Raw genomic sequence first — 18,218 nt, forward strand, 5'->3', positions numbered from 1 at the left:
CGCTATACCAAATGCACCTACATAAATTAATGTTGAAAAACAAAAACACGTGGTTTGGAGCATAGAATGACATTGTAGAATAAATAGTTAATAGCAGTACCAGTAAACAACTTCATTGGCTGCGTGATCGACATCATCATCATCTTCTTCTTTTTCCAGGCGTGCAGTAGACTCAAATTTAATAGATCTGCATCAGGAAATTGCTGAGAACTTACCATAATGATCCTTCAAAACTTTTTCCAAGCAGGCATGGAAATTGTTTAAACTCAAAATTTAAGTTTCTGCATAAAAAGCAAGTCATGCAATACTAAAAGATATTTCATCTAGTGGCACCTATGAGAGTTCCAGTGGAGCGGTAAGTACTCGTTCATTCTCAATTAGAGGTTTCAGGTTCGAGCCATAAATATGAGTCGTCTTTATAGCTAAAAACACTTTACATGCCTCAATGTCTAACTTTGTAACGCAAATTTTGATTTAATGGAACCCAATACAAGTATCAGAGTAGGTGTTAAGTGTCCCACATCGGTGGGTTAAAGGGCACATAGTCTCCTTATATGGACTTGGATAATTCTCCCCTCATGAGCTAACTTTTGGGTTGAGTTAGGCTCAAGATCCATTCTTTATATGGTATTAGAGCTAGACCGGCCCAAATCATTTTTTCTCATGTTAGGCCCCCATATTAAATTGCCCACGCATCAGATGTCACGCACTGGACGTGAGGTGGGATGTTAAGTGTCCTGGGTTAAAGAGTTCCTCGTCTTCATATATGAACTTGAGCAATCCTGATTTGCTCGCAAGCTAGCTTTTAGGGTTGAATTAAGTCCAAGATTCATTATTTACTTAAGGAATCTTAACAAGATTTGTGAGTGCTTCACCGACAGCCAGCCATGCCATTTTGGATCTAAAAGACCTTTTATTGACTGCTCCCCAATTGAGCACGCACCTCCAGTTAAGAGTAGTAATCTGGGATGGATATACCAACACTTGAATTTCAAGCCTATGTCTTTCGCTTGCCTAAGGTTAAGGTAAGAAAAAAAGAGAGCTACTGGACATTACGGGGTGGCTATTAAATAACAATTAATACTACCAATCAACCCATTCAGCCTATTTAATACTTGTGTCAGTAACTTAGAACCAAGAAGTTTCCTTGGAGAGATCTAGCTAAGTCATTGGTGACACCTAACCAGCATGACAACAGCCTAGCGACACGTACATAATAACAACAAAGACATAACATTAGATCTCAAAAGTGATCTGATGGGACTTTCACTGGAATTCCAGGCGGGTAAACAAACTACACGCGTATATATACCCATTTCTAAAATATATGTATAATTGTTTCTCTTGAAGGTAGACAACAGTAAGAACTAAATCACATTACGATACACTATTAAAGTTTAGCTGGTAAATTATATACCGTGAAGGTACGTATACTCAAAATAATATTTTAATAAAGAAAGAGGCATTTTGAACCAACTACCACGACTATGTGCTCATCTAATACAAGCTACCCTTGATCATATTTTTCGAAGTTCTAATTAAATAACTTACTGATCAAAGCTTGTAAGAGCAAATTGCTCTATATTCAGTCGTACAATAGTGTCCCCGAAGCGATCTTGTCAAAATCCGACAACTAAGTGCCAGCTCTAGATAATCAGCCCAATAATTAGCTCAATTCGTTCATGCTCGAACCCAGAGCTAGCTGGTTGTTCTCGAAATGCGTTGAAGCACAATAGTTGATTGGCATAACCAATGAAAGGTTCTCATCAGATCTCTGATATTGTTCTTCAAGAATGTCTTGATAGGGATGTATAGATCCTGTTTATGGATTAACCATACATTCTTGCTGGATATTTTGTAAATAATCTTCACTAAATAGGTATTGAAGTGTAATATTGTTTAAACTGATTCTTTATGGATTAACCATACATTCTTGCTGGATATTTTGTAAATAATCTTCACTAAATAGGTATTGAAGTGTAATATTGTTTAAACTGATTCTTTTCGGATAATTATTTTTGGCCGCATAGACATTCCATCAATTTTCCAAAAATTAAATTTGGTTAGCGATAACAAGATCTATCCTTTTTTTTTTTCTCTCTCTTCATTGTTCTTGTTGTATGCCTCCTTTAAACATTACTCATGATTTACTGATCATGATTAGAATTCGTGCATAACCAAAGACCAAAATTGTAATATGTTGTTTTAGAAACAAGGGAAAAGGTGCAAATATATCCCTTAACTTTGCGATTTAGAGCAGATATACCCCTCGTTACAAAAGTGGTGTATTTATACCCCTGCCGTTACAAAATGGTGTAAATATACCTCTGCCGTTACAAAATGGTGAAAAAATATACCCTTTTCGCTAATGGATTTTTTTTTAAAAATCGTTTAGGTTATTTTTTAATTAAAAAATGCCACGTGACTTAAAAAAAAAGTCTAAACATTTTTTTAGTAGACATACTTTTCTAAAGGCACATTGTAATTTTTTTTCTGGTGGTTCAGTTCTGGTTCGTTTTAAAAAGTTATCTCCGTGACTTTAAAAAAATAAGTCTACTCATTTTTTAAAACAAACCAGACCCGATCCACCAGAAAAAAAATTACTATGTGGCTTTAGAAAAGTATGTCTACTAAAAAAAATGGTTAGACTTTTTTTTTAAAGTCATGTGGCATTTTTTTAATTAAAAATAGCCTAAATGATTTTTTTTTAAATTCTGTCAGCGAAAAGGGTATATTTGCACCATTTTGTAATGGCAGGGGTATATTTGCACAATTTTGTAACGGCAGGGATATATATGCACCACTTTTGTAATGAGGGGTATATTTGCACCTTTGCCCTAGAAACAATCTAATGTACTACTCCCTCCGGATAAAAAAAAGAGTCCACTTAGCTTCTTTTTCTTGGATAAAAAAAAGAGTCCACTTAGCAAATTAAGAAAGAATTAACCTTGTTTTTTTATATTTGCCCCTATTAAGTGTTATATGATCAAATCTCAATACCTATTTAATTAGGGATATTTTAGTCAAATTACCTATTTTTGTCTAGGATTTAATATTTTTTTAAGAGGTGTGCAAATAGCTAAATAGATTTTTTTTTTATCCGGAGGGAGTACTACATATTTCCTATGATGATTAGTTGATACTTGATCGAAGAGAGCCAAATTTCTCTCGATGACACTCAAATACATAGTAAAACAATTAATACTTGAAAATGAATAAAAGTTGTAATACTTATGCCTACAACTTAGAACCAAGAAGTTTCTTGGAGAGTCATTGGCGACACTTCACCAGCGTGACAAGTGAAAACAACCTAGCGACAGTACATATCTATGTGGTGTTATCTGAGAATTAATTATTTTGTCTCATTATTCCGTACGGAAGTACGTATTTTCTCTACGTATTAGTAGGAGGTATATAACAACAAAGGCATAACATTAGATCTCAAAAGTAAACTGATGGGACTTTTACTGGAATTCTAGCTAGGCGGTTAAACATGTACAGATGTAATCATTTATAAAATTCCGTCCGTTACAAAAATTATATACAAAAAATTGATGATTTTGTGTATTTTATACCTTCGAAACAGTGGTGGACCCAGAATTTTAAGTTCGGGGGTGCTTGATATATAATAATAGAGAAGAAAAAATAATCTAGCATTTAAAAAAAATAAAGTTCCTAGTGAGGTTTGAACTCTTGACCCCTTAGTAACAAAGCCTCCAGCAACCTCGCCTAACCAAATTACTTATCAGACTTATCACTTCATGGGTGCTCTATTAACTATTTATATCTGTTTCCTTTATATTTTCGATACAGCTATACACTCCATGACTGAGTTCAATGGGTGTTGGAGCACCCAAAATTTGCTAGTGGGTCCGCCCTGCCTTCGAGGTATATTATTATGTGAGCTATTGTATATTTCAAAGGTATACAATAAGAGTAGTTGAATCACAATACTGTTGCATATTAATAGGGGTTGGCTGGTCCAAAACAAGGTTATGCCGGAATACATCTTACCTTAGCTTTGATATGAGATACAAAATTTCAAGATTTTGGTATTAAGTGATTAATATATATCACATGCAATTGTCCTAATAAGTAATAGCATATACAGAATTTAATGCAATTCGAACATTAAGAAGGTAAATGCAAGGATATAAAATCATCTTGATATAAATCTCCTAAGTAGCATTTACGACTTTATCTTCAGCTCCTAATCTGGTAATGAATCAAAACTAAAAATGTTTGTACAATAACGGAAGTTGATTCTCTTTCTCGCAAACATATCTTGAATTAAGAATATTAATAAACACATCACAAGTTCTTATTGTACTATAATTTGTATTACATGACTTGTGTTTATAATTCTGGACACCTTTACATGCTCTGTTTACATCTATCAGATTTTACCTAGCTATGTGATTCCCGAAATCTAATAAAAATACAATGGATCTCATAAGAAGAGAAGGATGAAAAATAGATGAAAAAAAAAGATCACTCATGTTGCAGTAATTTTGATAAGTCAAGCTGTCACCCCCTTTTTAGTTAGGGGCAGACGGTGTGTATATATATTAAAAAATTCACTGAATTAAATAAATACAAATAACTAGTTTCGAATCAAATAAATCAAATGAGTTGTAGTACTGAATCTGAACTCAGACGCATAAGCACCAAACTTTGATCCTTCTTGTTTTTAACTTGGATGCAACAATTTAGAAAGAAACCCTCTTTTCTTCTTCTTTCCATTCTCCTCTTTTTCTCCTTCTTTCCTCGTCGTAACAAAAACAAGTGACCTACTCTTTGTAAGCACAATATTACTCTTACTATTATCACCGCTTCTCAAGATAGCCATAGTCTTCATCCTTCGATATGCCGGAGAGGAACACGATGAAACATCAGAAGATGAAGATAACGAAGACAAAGACGACGGAGAACAAGAAGAAGAATTGCTAATACGTGAAGTTTTTGAGAGCTTAGAGAGCTTTTCACTTAGACAAATTGAGCAAACACCTGGTGATTGTTGGTGTTTCGAGTGTTTCTTGCATATTATTGTTGTAGTTGGCTTTTTTGCTTTGTTGTATTGTTGTTGATTTCTGAAAATTCTCCATTTGTTTTCCATGGTTTTGGTTTTTGGAAAAAAAATTGAGATTGTAAGTGTATAAATAGAATGAAATATTTAAGGTGCATGGGGGCTCAGGTGGTTTCGGTGATATTTCATGTGAGGTTCATAGTGTGCTTCGTATTTGAAATATTGTTAAACGACTTGTTTTGACGAGTTGTCATTTGTTGAGATTTGAAAAGTAATTTGGATGACGGTCCAAAATGAAGAGATAGAAATTTAGATTAAAATAGAATGGTCAATTTTTGGTATGCCAAGCAAGTGGTCTAAGTAGGAACAGGTAGGTTTTGGAGGAAAGTTTATTATATATACATACATCGATGATGCAATCCTTTTCAAATAAAATTAGGTTATTTTATGAGGTAATTTTAGCTAAATTTCTATTATTTAAATTAATTCGTATAGCTGTAACTTTGATATAATGAGTTGTAAAAGAATCTTTTATATTATTAATTAGGTCATCTAAAATATACGTACATGTAACCAGGGGCGAATCTATGTATAAAATGGGTCACGTCAACCCATGGTCAATCGACTAAACTCAATATAGTATGTATATAATCCTTAAGATATATCTAATATTAACTGAAAGAACACATGGTCAAACTAGAATGAGTGGAGCATTGGTTAAATCGTTAAGTGCTAGATTTAATACCTTAAGGTTGTGAGATTGAACCCTAATATATGTACTTTTGCATCTTTTTTTTTTTTTTTTTTTTTAAAAATCTAAGGTGAACTCATCCTCTTGAAATTCTGAATTCACCTCTGAATGTAATCATTGATAATAAATGAAATTAATAATCTAACAAATAAGGCAGGTTAATATAACCGGTTAAAGTACATTGACATAGTGAAAGTTCTTCAGTATTCTATCAGTGTATATAAGTTAAATCCTAATGAATAACCAAATAAAAATGATAACTAAACTTATTATAGTAAGTTAATTAAACTACACTAATAATATAAAGGTTTTTGGCATTATCAACGTACGTATATAACTTATGTATTCTAGGAGAAAAGTGTCTTGAAGCATGGTCTAAGGATGAAGAGAAAAAACCTCGTCATACTGAACCTTTGCACTAAAATTAATTTCTTTTTATCAAATTAAGTAATAAAATAAGGTAAAACACACCTTTAACTAGTTTTAGTTAAATGATAAGACTATATGCAGAAGTCAATTTACATATCATGTTATTATTAATTAAATATGTAGAGCGAGTGAGTAAAATTTTCCTAATAAAATCGGCGGCTGGCGAAGCCCTGACCATGATGCACAATTTGTATGTTAAATCCCTCTACTTTAATAGTTTGTGGGAAAAAACCTAAAGGTAAATAAAGATGGTAAAATTACTCAAATGACTACCTTATGGTGGTTTTCTATCATTTATAGTTACCCTTTTAAATATTACCATTTAGCTATGTTTTCCCAAATTAAGGTATTTTTTCGAATGTATTTGATGCGTGTAAATTCATAAAAACACAGTAAAAAAAAACATATCTCTTGATTTTAGGCCATAACGGTTGGATCATTTAATTAGTTATTAATTGGTATTTTTTACCATACTCTTCCACAAAATCAGATTTTAGATTTTTTTCCATAACCGTTTTCTATTCCTTCATCCAATCTTCAACATTCAAACGTAAAAAAATCAAAAATTCAAAATTTGAAAACATTCAACAGCCAATGTATTTGAAGTTTTCAATATTGACGTTTTTTATTTACCCATGTATTTGATAGCATAACTAATGTATTTGAAGTTTTCAATCAAACTCCATGTATTTTATATTAAATATCATGTATTTGTGTGAGTAACAGTTTGCATCACCCATGTATTTAGTGGTAATGTATTTGAAGTTTTCAATATTGATTTCGTTTTTTATTTACCCATGTATTTGATAACATAACTAATGTATTTGAAGTTTCCAATCAAACCCCATGTATTTTATATTAAATCTCATGTATTTGTGTGAGTAACAATTTGCATCACCCATGTATTTGAGGGGATTAATTTGAACAAAATATATAAATATATAGAAGAAAACTTACCATGTATTTGTGTCACCTGTGTATTTGAAACTAGATGAATTGATGTAATTAATTTGAACAAAATACACAAATATATAGAAAAACTTACAAAAATACACCACCAACCACAACAATTGGTAGTTATATCATAGAACATACACATATATATATATATATATATATATATATATTTTTTTTTTTTTCGTCTTCTCAAAACCCTAAAAAACTTGTTGATTAGTGAGAATGGAAATGAAATTTTTGCAGAAGGGGGAAGAGAGGAAGAAGACGACTATTTTACTGGGCATTCAAAGATTCTTTCCTTTTTAAAAAGGTAAGAATTTATGAAAAAGGAAAGAGAATGGTAATGTATATTAACTAATTAATATTGTTACCATTAAAAGGGGATATGGGATTGGGGGTGCTAATTTTTAGGTGTATTTGTGAAATGGTAATTAAAAGTTACTGTGTAGCTATAATAGTTAAATTAGAAAAGTATTTAGTTATTATTAGTAATTAAAATAAAAGATAGTTATTACCACTAATTATGTATTAGAAATAGCTATAACCTTAAAAATTCCAATAAAGATTTGCTGGAATTTGACGATGATAGTTTTGGACCACAATAATATCATATTTCTTATGCATTTTTCGTTCTTTAATGATAAGGTCACTTTTATTTCAAGTTGGCATTTAACAAACTTCAAATTCCTTATCTCTAAGCTTTTAATTTAAATTTTAACGGAATATTTTAAAATCGTTGATCTTATGTTTCCTTAAATTTTTTAACTGTTCATTGACTTCTCTTTTATTTTAGAAGATGACAAATTTATCGAACCAAAAATAAAGTGGCGTCTCCCCTCCCAACAACTGCAACTCATTCAAACCCCACTAAACTTTGTCACCCTTGAAAGTTACAAAGCAGTCAATGAAGCCCATACAAATAGAAGTAACGAGGAAATTGCTCGTGTATTTGAAGTTGAAATTGGAGAAAAGAATTGCGGAAGTTAAGTTATATTTGGACATATTTACCCCCAAAAACAAAGTTGGCATATTTACCCCCAAAAAAAGTTAATGTTTTACGAATTGAATTATTGATATTGGGTTATCGGATAATCCAACCGCATGCAATTAATATTTATTAGTCGTTCTTATTTTAGCATGACTTAGCACTTTTAAATTATGATCATTTTTATTGTGGATTATTAATTAGCAATAGTTAGTGTCACGCCCCGAACCATGGCCTGGACGTAACACGGCACTCGGTGCCTGACTGCATGTGACCGAGCGAACCACATGGCTTGCTGAATCATCATGATACATAACATAAGCGGAATATAACGTGAATGCATGATGAGCCTTTATAAAACATGGTAAGTCATAATACTTAATAAAGTACTTGTTTAAACATGAGTGAGCCAAAATGGCTATACGACTCCAAATGTCTAACATGACATAACTGACTTGTCTAGTCTATGAAACCTCTATCATGAGTCTGACTGGAAAACATACTTACTGGGACAAGGCCCCCAGCATACCTTTAGATGCATAATTAATCATAAGACAAAAGTTGACTAAACCCCGAATGAGATGGGGCTTACCAATAAGCTGATACGAATGTTGTCCTACTGAGCAGATGTGTCGTCCTGTATATCAGTACCTGCATCGTGAAATGGAGGCCCCCGGGCAATAAAAGGGGACGTCAGCACATTGAATGTACTGGTATGTAAAGCAACCGAAAGAAACAACATGGGACATGGAATAACATGATAAGGACTGAAACTGAAAACCTGGACATGAACATGAGCATGAGTACATATGTATATATATAACATAAGTAAAACATGATAAGTAGGGAGAGCATTTCATAAACCGACATATGATATCCCCACGTGGGTACGTGGAGTTTGGTACCTCGCCGGACCAGTTGAGCCCTTATACCTTGCCAGGGTATAAAGTGGTAACGTACCTGATGGATCCATTCAGTGTAAAATTAAGGTATCGTCTTATCCGGGCGGAGCGATCCTTGTCCTACGGTGGCTACGTAGTTTCAGGCTATCTAAGCCTTCTCGGTAATTTGTGCAACTCCCAAAAAAAAAAACATTAACATAATATAGTCGGCTAAGAAGCCTATGATTTTCGTGAATTAACTCGTACTTGTCTTGTAATAATGATTTCACGAAATAACTTGTAAACATGGTTTCATGAAATAGCTTGTAAACATATTTTTGATTCATGAGTAATAACAATAGTTCATAATCATATATATGTAATTGATTTGAAAACATGCTTGTAATTTGCAAAATAAAATCATACAGTTTCATATGAACATAATGAGAACACATGAGGAAGAATTCATGATTCATGGATTAAGTTAGGATTCCTAATATCCGTAATGGAAGATTAGAATTACAATAACGAACATAGATACAAAATTCATGTACATACATACATAATTACGGGCTACCAATATGTTGGGTTTAATGCCCTAGGATTTGAACTTCATAGATTTTAGGAAACGGATCATGGGGAAGAACGTAGAGATTCCCACATGTGGATGGAAGTTCTACATACCTTAACTTCCTGATTTTGAGCATATCACAATGTCCTCCAATCCCTTCAACTTTAATCTATAGCAATACAGGTCATAGGGATTCTATATTAGCAACAATATCCATGCTTTGTTCATCTAAGCATTTTATCAAACACTTGGTGGGCATGAAGCTCCACAACCCTCATTAATGGTGTTTTCTTCACCAAATCCCCATTCTATTACTTCTAGCTAATTCTACAATCTCAATTAGAGGTACTTAACATCATTCTTCATCACCCATATGAATACAACAATCCCAAGTCAACAATCCAACAATTCTAGCATAGTTCATATAATTCTCTTCATCAAACCCAATTATTATTCTCCCAAGAATTCGTCAATTCATAACTATAAATGATTAGGGATAGAAACATTACCTTTTTGAAGTCCAATCCTCTTGAATTCGGGTTCTAGGGTTTCCACATCCAACAAAAATGTTCCAATCCTAACTCTATGGATTAGAAGAGTTTACTCAAGTTAGAAAGGGATTAGGGACTTAAATTCAACCTAGAATTATGATAAAAACTTACCTTGGAAGATCTTGAGGTTTGGGGATTGTTCTCTATGAGTTTAGAGAGAATTTTCGTGGATGGGGTGTTGGGGAAATAAACCCCAACCCCAAATATAACACGAAAACGCATAAACCCGACTTTTGACCCGAAATTGACCTGTTTCGCGATGGTTCCGCGATGCGGATGCGTCGCTCAACTTTCTGCAGCTAAAAACTCAGAGTTGCGCGATCGGTCCGCGAAGCGGGACCATCTCGCGCTCTCTCACGCGCCTCACGCGCCCTGAGAAGCGACGGGTGTCAGTTCTGCACAGCGTTCGGTAAAATGAGCATAACTTCTTGCAGAGATGTCCGTTTGACCCCTATAATATACCGTTGGAAATATATTTCAAAGGGCTACAACTTTCATCAAGGAAGTTTTCCTAAATTACCAACGATTTTTCACGAAAGTTGACTGGAAGGCAGACATATCGAAAACTTAGCCGGTTCTATAGGATTTCAAGTGCCTTACTATTAGCCATATTGAGACGATCATATCTCCTTGCTCCGATCTCTGATTGGCTTGGTCCTTATATCGTTAGAAAGGTATTTCTATATACTACAACCTCATTGAGGGTACTTTCCCAAATTCCAAACCGATCAAGGAGTTATCGCTGCCCGAAATAGGCCTATCAACCATTTTCGCAAAACGTTAAAACCTTCAGTGTTTCCACTAGAACTCTAATGATATGAGCTTAAACTGAGTTCCAAGATGCGGGGTGTTACAATATCTCCCCCTTGGGATAATTCGTCCTCGAATGATGGGTCATGGTTAAGAATATGGCTAGACATGGCTTGACTACATGAACGTGAAGGAAACAAGACATGAAACATGGAGACTGAACTAACATGACATGGTTATATGGAAACATGAATACTGAGGCATGAACATGGGCACTGGATAGATGAAATGAGCGTGGAACATGAGACATATCATGACATGGGGCATGGAAACTGACATGATATAGTTTCATGAAAATATCAGTGCCTAAACATGAGACATGAATAGAGAATACATGAACTTGAACATGAAACGTGAGGCATGAACACATAAGGGACATTATAACTCTTCTCCAAAATGTCATTAAGCCATCATTAATACGATACTCGTAATTCTTGCCCGACATACAACATATACCTTGCTTTCGTTAACAACTTTCGTCTCCTACCTCAAATGTCTTTGAAATCTCATTTAGAATCATTAAATATTACTTCTTACTCGTCAACATGTCGTATACGTCATACCCTTCGTGGGTCTATTCGCGATACGCTAACGGGGAAATTTCCTAGGTGTAACATTCTCCCTCTCTGTTGGAACATTCGTCCTCAAATAATAACATTCGGGATTCTACAAAAATTTCGCCAGAGTTTCCCCTGTAATATGGCACTACCAACCTGTCACAACAGCCCATAATATCATTGCCTCACAGGGCTACATCACAATAGCACTATAAATTGGCCACACACGACCAAAAGCATGAAAAGAAAGCTTACATACCTCAAAATCTTGGTGCTTCATCATAAATCTCTTCTGTCTCACATTTGTGTAAAATTTCTAGAAATTCTACGTCATTTTCAAACGCTTCTGTATCAACTTGACTTTCTCCATAGCTTGATAAACCAAATCTGGTCCTAGCAACTTTGCTTCACCAATTTCTAACCAACCAATTGGTGATCTACACCTTCGCCCATACAGAGCTTCAAATGGAGCCATCCCAATACTAGCTTGATAATTGTTATTATACGAAAACTCAATAAGAGACATGTGATCATCCCAATTACCATTGAAATCAAGGACACACGGTTACTGAACTAAATGAATACAAGATTACTAAACTACTGAGATACTAAACTGAATGTCTATTGAACTGACTGAAGACTGGGCTGACTAAATGCTGAGCTAACTGAATACTGGATTAGTTGAATACTGAGCGGACTGAATACTGAACTGGCATGAATACGTGAGTACTGGACTGATATCTGAGTACTAAGCTGACATAAATATCTGAGTATTGAACTAACATGAATATTATAACATGAGATCTGAATAGCGTATTTGTCTGAGGACGAAAAGCTGTGCTAAGGTTCGCCTTGGTACCCAATCCTTTCTGAAAGGATTTCCAGAAGTTCGCTGTCAACTGAGCACCATAATTTGAAATAATGGACACTAGGGTCCCATACTATCCGGCAATTTCATTAACATATAACTTGGCATAATCTTCTGTTCAATCTGTGGTCTTAACTGGCAAGAAGTGTGCTGACTCCGTAAGTCCGTCCACAGTCACCCAATTTAAACCATGCCTCCTAGCTAAACGAGGTAGACCTAGAATGATGAGCTTCTGACATAATTAGCTCTCTGATTCCATCTACATCTGGAACGCATAATCTGTCTCGGTATCTCAAGGTTCCATTATCTCCCACTTGTTCAAAAGCTAAGGCTTTCTGTTCGTGAATCCCCTCTTTCATCTGTAGCAAGTAGGAATCACCAAACTGCTTCTCTCTAACTTCGATGACTAAGGAGGGATAAACCATGTTCTGGGCAACAACTCCACCCATTTCGGAGTCCGAAAGTCGAATTCCTAGCTTGTATAAGCGGTGAACTTCTTTCACCACAGTTCTCTTGTCTGCCTAAATCATGAGCTGTACTTCCTATACTTGATTTTTTTTTTTTTGACTCACATCCTAGAAATTTCTTATGGGGAAAACTAAATTTACTTACATGAACGGATTGCTACTGTATTCATAATTGGCATACTCCATCTTAATGACTTAACTCTGCTCACATTGTAAATCTTAGGACAACTCTTAAAGGCTATTCTTCTGTAGTTTGCTCTCTTATGGCTTAGCTGATTTCTTCTTCCACTAATCATTATACTCTGAACTTAACTTAAGCCCTTGGTTTCTAACACACATTCGGATGTATCCGAACTGTCACCCACTTAAGAGTGTTAACTTGACTAAGTAATTCAAATCGTACTTCTACTAACTTTGCTGATCATTTCTAATTCACTGTATCTATTCAAACTTACTTACTATGCTTCTGTTAACCACTTTCTAACATCATGTTCTCAAATTCTTCTCTGAATACTAAAGTGAAGTATAAGGTTATTTCTAACTTTTCCTCTTTATCTGACTTTATTCTGGGATTGTATACTATCTTTCTGAACTATAGACATGGATCAAACTTAGGGAAATTTCATCTGCTCATGGTTTTCTTATCGCATCAGTCCCTTCCTAGTCATGTACATATATCATATGGCAAAATATATATCCTAAAGTTGAGACTTTCTAGTATTACAAGTGGTTGCCTTTTATGCGATTCCCCTGCTCAAAACTACCGTGGACAATTTATGCTTGTTACGGTTACCTTCATAACATGCTACCTCGTGGGGTCTTAAATCTGAACTATCAACTGCACAATAACCACATAAGACATAATAGATCTAGGGCATAATATCTCATATGTGACAAGGAGGGAAAATTATTGGCGTACCTATGACACATGTGACCGGCACATCGGAATCCTGGCGATCTACCATATCATGATAACGTGCTTGATCCCCACTTAATTCTAATACTTCATCCCGATCAGTGCCTTGGTCTGCTAGTACCCGAGTATTACGGGTTGCGAACGGTGTTGTTGAATTGGTTATGCCTGGTCTGGGGGGACGAATTTCACCACCACCCTTAGTCTTACTATTGTACTTGACTGAAGGGCATTCTCTTTTCATGTGGCCTCGGACACCACAAATATAGCACACATCCGAACCCATCCTACACACTCTTGCATGTCTTTTTCCACACCTACTGCAAATAGGGTGCGAAAAGCTTTTGTTATCCTGTTTCACTGGTGGGCAGTTTTTCAGATAGTGTCCCTTCCGGCCACACCCAAAACATTTATGGGTGCCATAGCGGCACACCCCTTGATGTCTCTTTTTACACCTGCAGCAAATAGGATTATGAAAAACCCTTTTTCTCACATTAGTGTGAGCCAGGACGTTAGTGGTACTTGAAGCAGGTCCTAATGACCTACAGTCGCAGAATTGAAAAATTAGAACTCTCGGAGTCTGAGAGTTCATCTCTGGGGTCCTATCAATGGTAGCCCTCGGGTCTGAAGTTGCCTTTCTCTTAGTAGACATTTTCTGAAAGAATGCAATGCGCATGAGTCAGAATAACTCCTCATAACTCTATCTGAAAGCAACACACCGATAACGATTAGTTTCACATCTTTCTCATCCACTGAGATGAGGCGTATTTGGTAGATTGGGAAACAACACATGAGTTCGAGTGATTTCTGAGAACAAAGCTCTATTGCACGATCTAGAGTTGAAAGAAATGAGAAACACTTAAATGTCTTGGTGGTCAACTATTTATATGTGTGGCGAGCACACATATAAAAGTGACCCCACTGGACACGGTTTCATAGACTCCCTAAGACACTTGAACCTAGGCTCTAATACCAAGCTTTGTCACGCCCCGAACCATGGCTTGGACGTAACACGGCACTCGGTGCCTGACTGCATGTGACCGAGCGAACCACATGGCTTGCTGAATCATCATGATACATAACATAAGCGGAATATAACGTGAATGCATGATGAGCCTTTATAAAACATGGTAAGTCATAATACTTAATAAAGTACTTGTTTAAACATGAGTGAGCCAAAATGGCTATACGACTCCAAATGTCTGACATGACATAACTGACTTGTCTAGTCTATGAAACCTCTATCATGAGTCTGACTGGAAAACATACTTACTGGGACAAGGCCCCCAGCATACCTTTAGATATATAATTAATCATAAGACAAAAGTTGACTAAACCCCGAATGAGATGGGGCTTACCAATAAGCTGATACGAATGTTGTCCTACTGAGCAGATGTGTCGTCCTGTATATCAGTACCTACATCGTGAAATGGAGGCCCCCGGGCAATAAAAGGGGACGTCAGCACATTGAATGTACTGGTATGTAAAGCAACCGAAAGAAACAACATGGGACATGGAATAACATGATAAGGACTGAAACTGAAAACCTGGACATGAACATGAGCATGAGTACATATGTATATATATAACATAAGTAAAACATGATAAGTAGGGAGAGCATTTCATAAACCGACATATGATATCCCCACGTGGGTACGTGGAGTTTGGTACCTCGCCGGACCAGTTGAGCCCCTATACCTTGCCAGGGTATAAGGTGGTAACGTACCTGATGGATCCATTCAGTGTAAAATTAAGGTATCGTCTTATCCGGGCGGAGCGATCCTTGTCCTACGGTGGCTACGTAGTTTCAGGCTATCTGAGTCTTCTCGGTAATTTGTGCAACTCCCAAAAAAAAACATTAACATAATATAGTTGGCTAAGAAGCCCATGATTTTCGTGAATTAACTCGTACTTGTCTTGTAATAATGATTTCACGAAATAACTTGTAAACATGGTTTCATGAAATAGCTTGTAAACATATTTTTGATTCATGAGTAATAACAATAGTTCATAATCATATATATGTAATTGATTTGAAAACATGCTTGTAATTTGCAAAATAAAATCATACAGTTTCATATGAACATAATGAGAACACATGAGGAAGAATTCATGATTCATGGATTAAGCTAGGATTCCTAATATCCGTAATGGAAGATTAGGATTACAATAACGAACATAGATACAAAATTCATGTACATACATACATAATTACGGGCTACCAATATGTTGGGTTTAATGCCCTAGGATATGAACTTCATAGATTTTAGGAAACGGATCATGGGGAAGAACGTAGAGATTCCCACATGTGGATGGAAGTTCTACATACCTTAACTTCCTGATTTTGAGCGTATCACAATGTCCTCCAATCCCTTCAACTTTATCTATAGCAGTACAGGTCATAGGGATTCTATATTAGCAACAATATCCATGCTTTGTTCATCTAAGCATTTTATCAAACACTTGGTGGGCATGAAGCTCCACAACCCTCATTAATGGTGTTTTCTTCACCAAATCCCCATTCTATTACTTCTAGCTAATTCTACAATCTCAATTAGAGGTACTTAACATCATTCTTCATCACCCATATGAATACAACGATCCCAAGTCAACAATCCAACAATTCTAGCATAGTTCATATAATTCTCTTCATCAAACCCAATTATTATTCTCCCAAGAATTCGTCAATTCACAACTATAAATGATTAGGGATAGAAACATTACCTTTTTGAAGTCCAATCCTCTTGAATTCGGGTTCTAGGGTTTCCACATCCAACAAAAATGTTCCAATCCTAACTCTATGAATTAGAAGAGTTTACTCAAGTTAGAAAGGGATTAGGGACTTAAATTCAACCTAGAATCATGATAAAAACTTACCTTGGAGGATCTTGAGGTTTGGGGCTTGTTCTCTATGAGTTTAGAGAGAATTTTCGTGGATGGGGTGTTGGGGAAATAAACCCCAACCCCAAATATAACAAGAAAATGCGTAAACCCGACTTTTGACCCGAAATTGACCTGTTTCGCGATGGTTCCGCGATGCGGATGCATCGCGCAACTTTCTGCAGCTAAAAACTCAGAGTTGCGCGATCGGTCCGCGAAGCGGGACCATCTCGCGCTCTCTCACGCGCCTCACGCGCCCCGAGAAGCGACGGGTGTCGGTTCTGCACAGCGTTCAGTAAAATGGGCATAACTTCTTGCACAGATGTCCGTTTGACCCCCATAATATACCGTTGGAAAGATATTTCAAAGGGCTACAACTTTTATCGAGGAATTTTTCCCAAATTACCAACGAGTTTTCACGAAAGTTTACTTGAAGGCAGACATATCGAAAACTTAGCCGGTTCTATAGGATTTCAAGTGCCTTACTATTAGCCATATTGAGACGATCATATCTCCTTGCTCCGATCTCTGATTGGCTTGGTCCTTATATCGTTAGAAAGGTATTTCTATATACTACAACCTCATTGAGGATACTTTCCCAAATTCCAAACCGATCAAGGAGTTATCGCTGCCCGAAATAGGCCTATCAACCATTTTCGCAAAACGTTCAAACCTTCAGTGTTTCCACTAGAACTCTAATGATATGAGCTTAAACTCAGTTCCAAGATGCGGGGTGTTACAGTTATTTTATGCGATTTCATTTTTTTTTTAATATTTTAGTATAATGTCATCACTCATATCACATTTCGTGTTGTTTTCTTAATTAGATAGTGGTATCTTACTAGGAATAAGGAAATACTTGAAACACAAGTTACGTTTTGTATGAAACTTTACCAGAAAAACCCGAAAACCTCGAGAAAATAGATAAATTCGAGAAAACCCAAGGTTGAAATTTTGACTTTTGTTGGTTTGATGTGGTTTATAGATTTCAAAACTGGACATAATTGATTTAATTTTGTATTTAAAAAACCTGAACCAACCCGGTCCATATATACCCCTAATTCAACCTAGTTGTCCTATTAACATGCAAGTTCATGATTTCGAAAGTTACAAGCAAAGAAGAAGAAGAAAATACATTTCATAATTGCCTTATGCAATTCATGACTAATCAATATGATTTCATGCTATATTTAACCTAGCTATCATGTTGGATTGCTCACTATTAATCAAATTGGATGGCCTTGATTTTTGAACTACAAATAAGGAGAGGGAGAAAAAAAATACTTTAGGAATATTGCATACAAAGTCGTGTCAGATTGATATAATTTAATGTTACATTTAACCTAAATGACCAATTAAACTAATTACTCAAAAATCATGTTGGATCGTGATTTCAAAAGTTACAAACAAAGAAAGAAAAGAAAACAAATACATTTCAAAATTATATTTTGGCATGCAACTCATACTAAATCATGTCACGTCATACTATATTCAACCTAACTATCTTACTGGATTACTCATAAATCATGTTGGTTCGTCATGACTTCAGAGCTACAAACGCAAAGGAAAAGA

Source organism: Lycium barbarum, chromosome 7 (assembly GCF_019175385.1).
Source record: "Lycium barbarum isolate Lr01 chromosome 7, ASM1917538v2, whole genome shotgun sequence".
Taxonomy (NCBI): Eukaryota; Viridiplantae; Streptophyta; class Magnoliopsida; order Solanales; family Solanaceae; genus Lycium; species Lycium barbarum.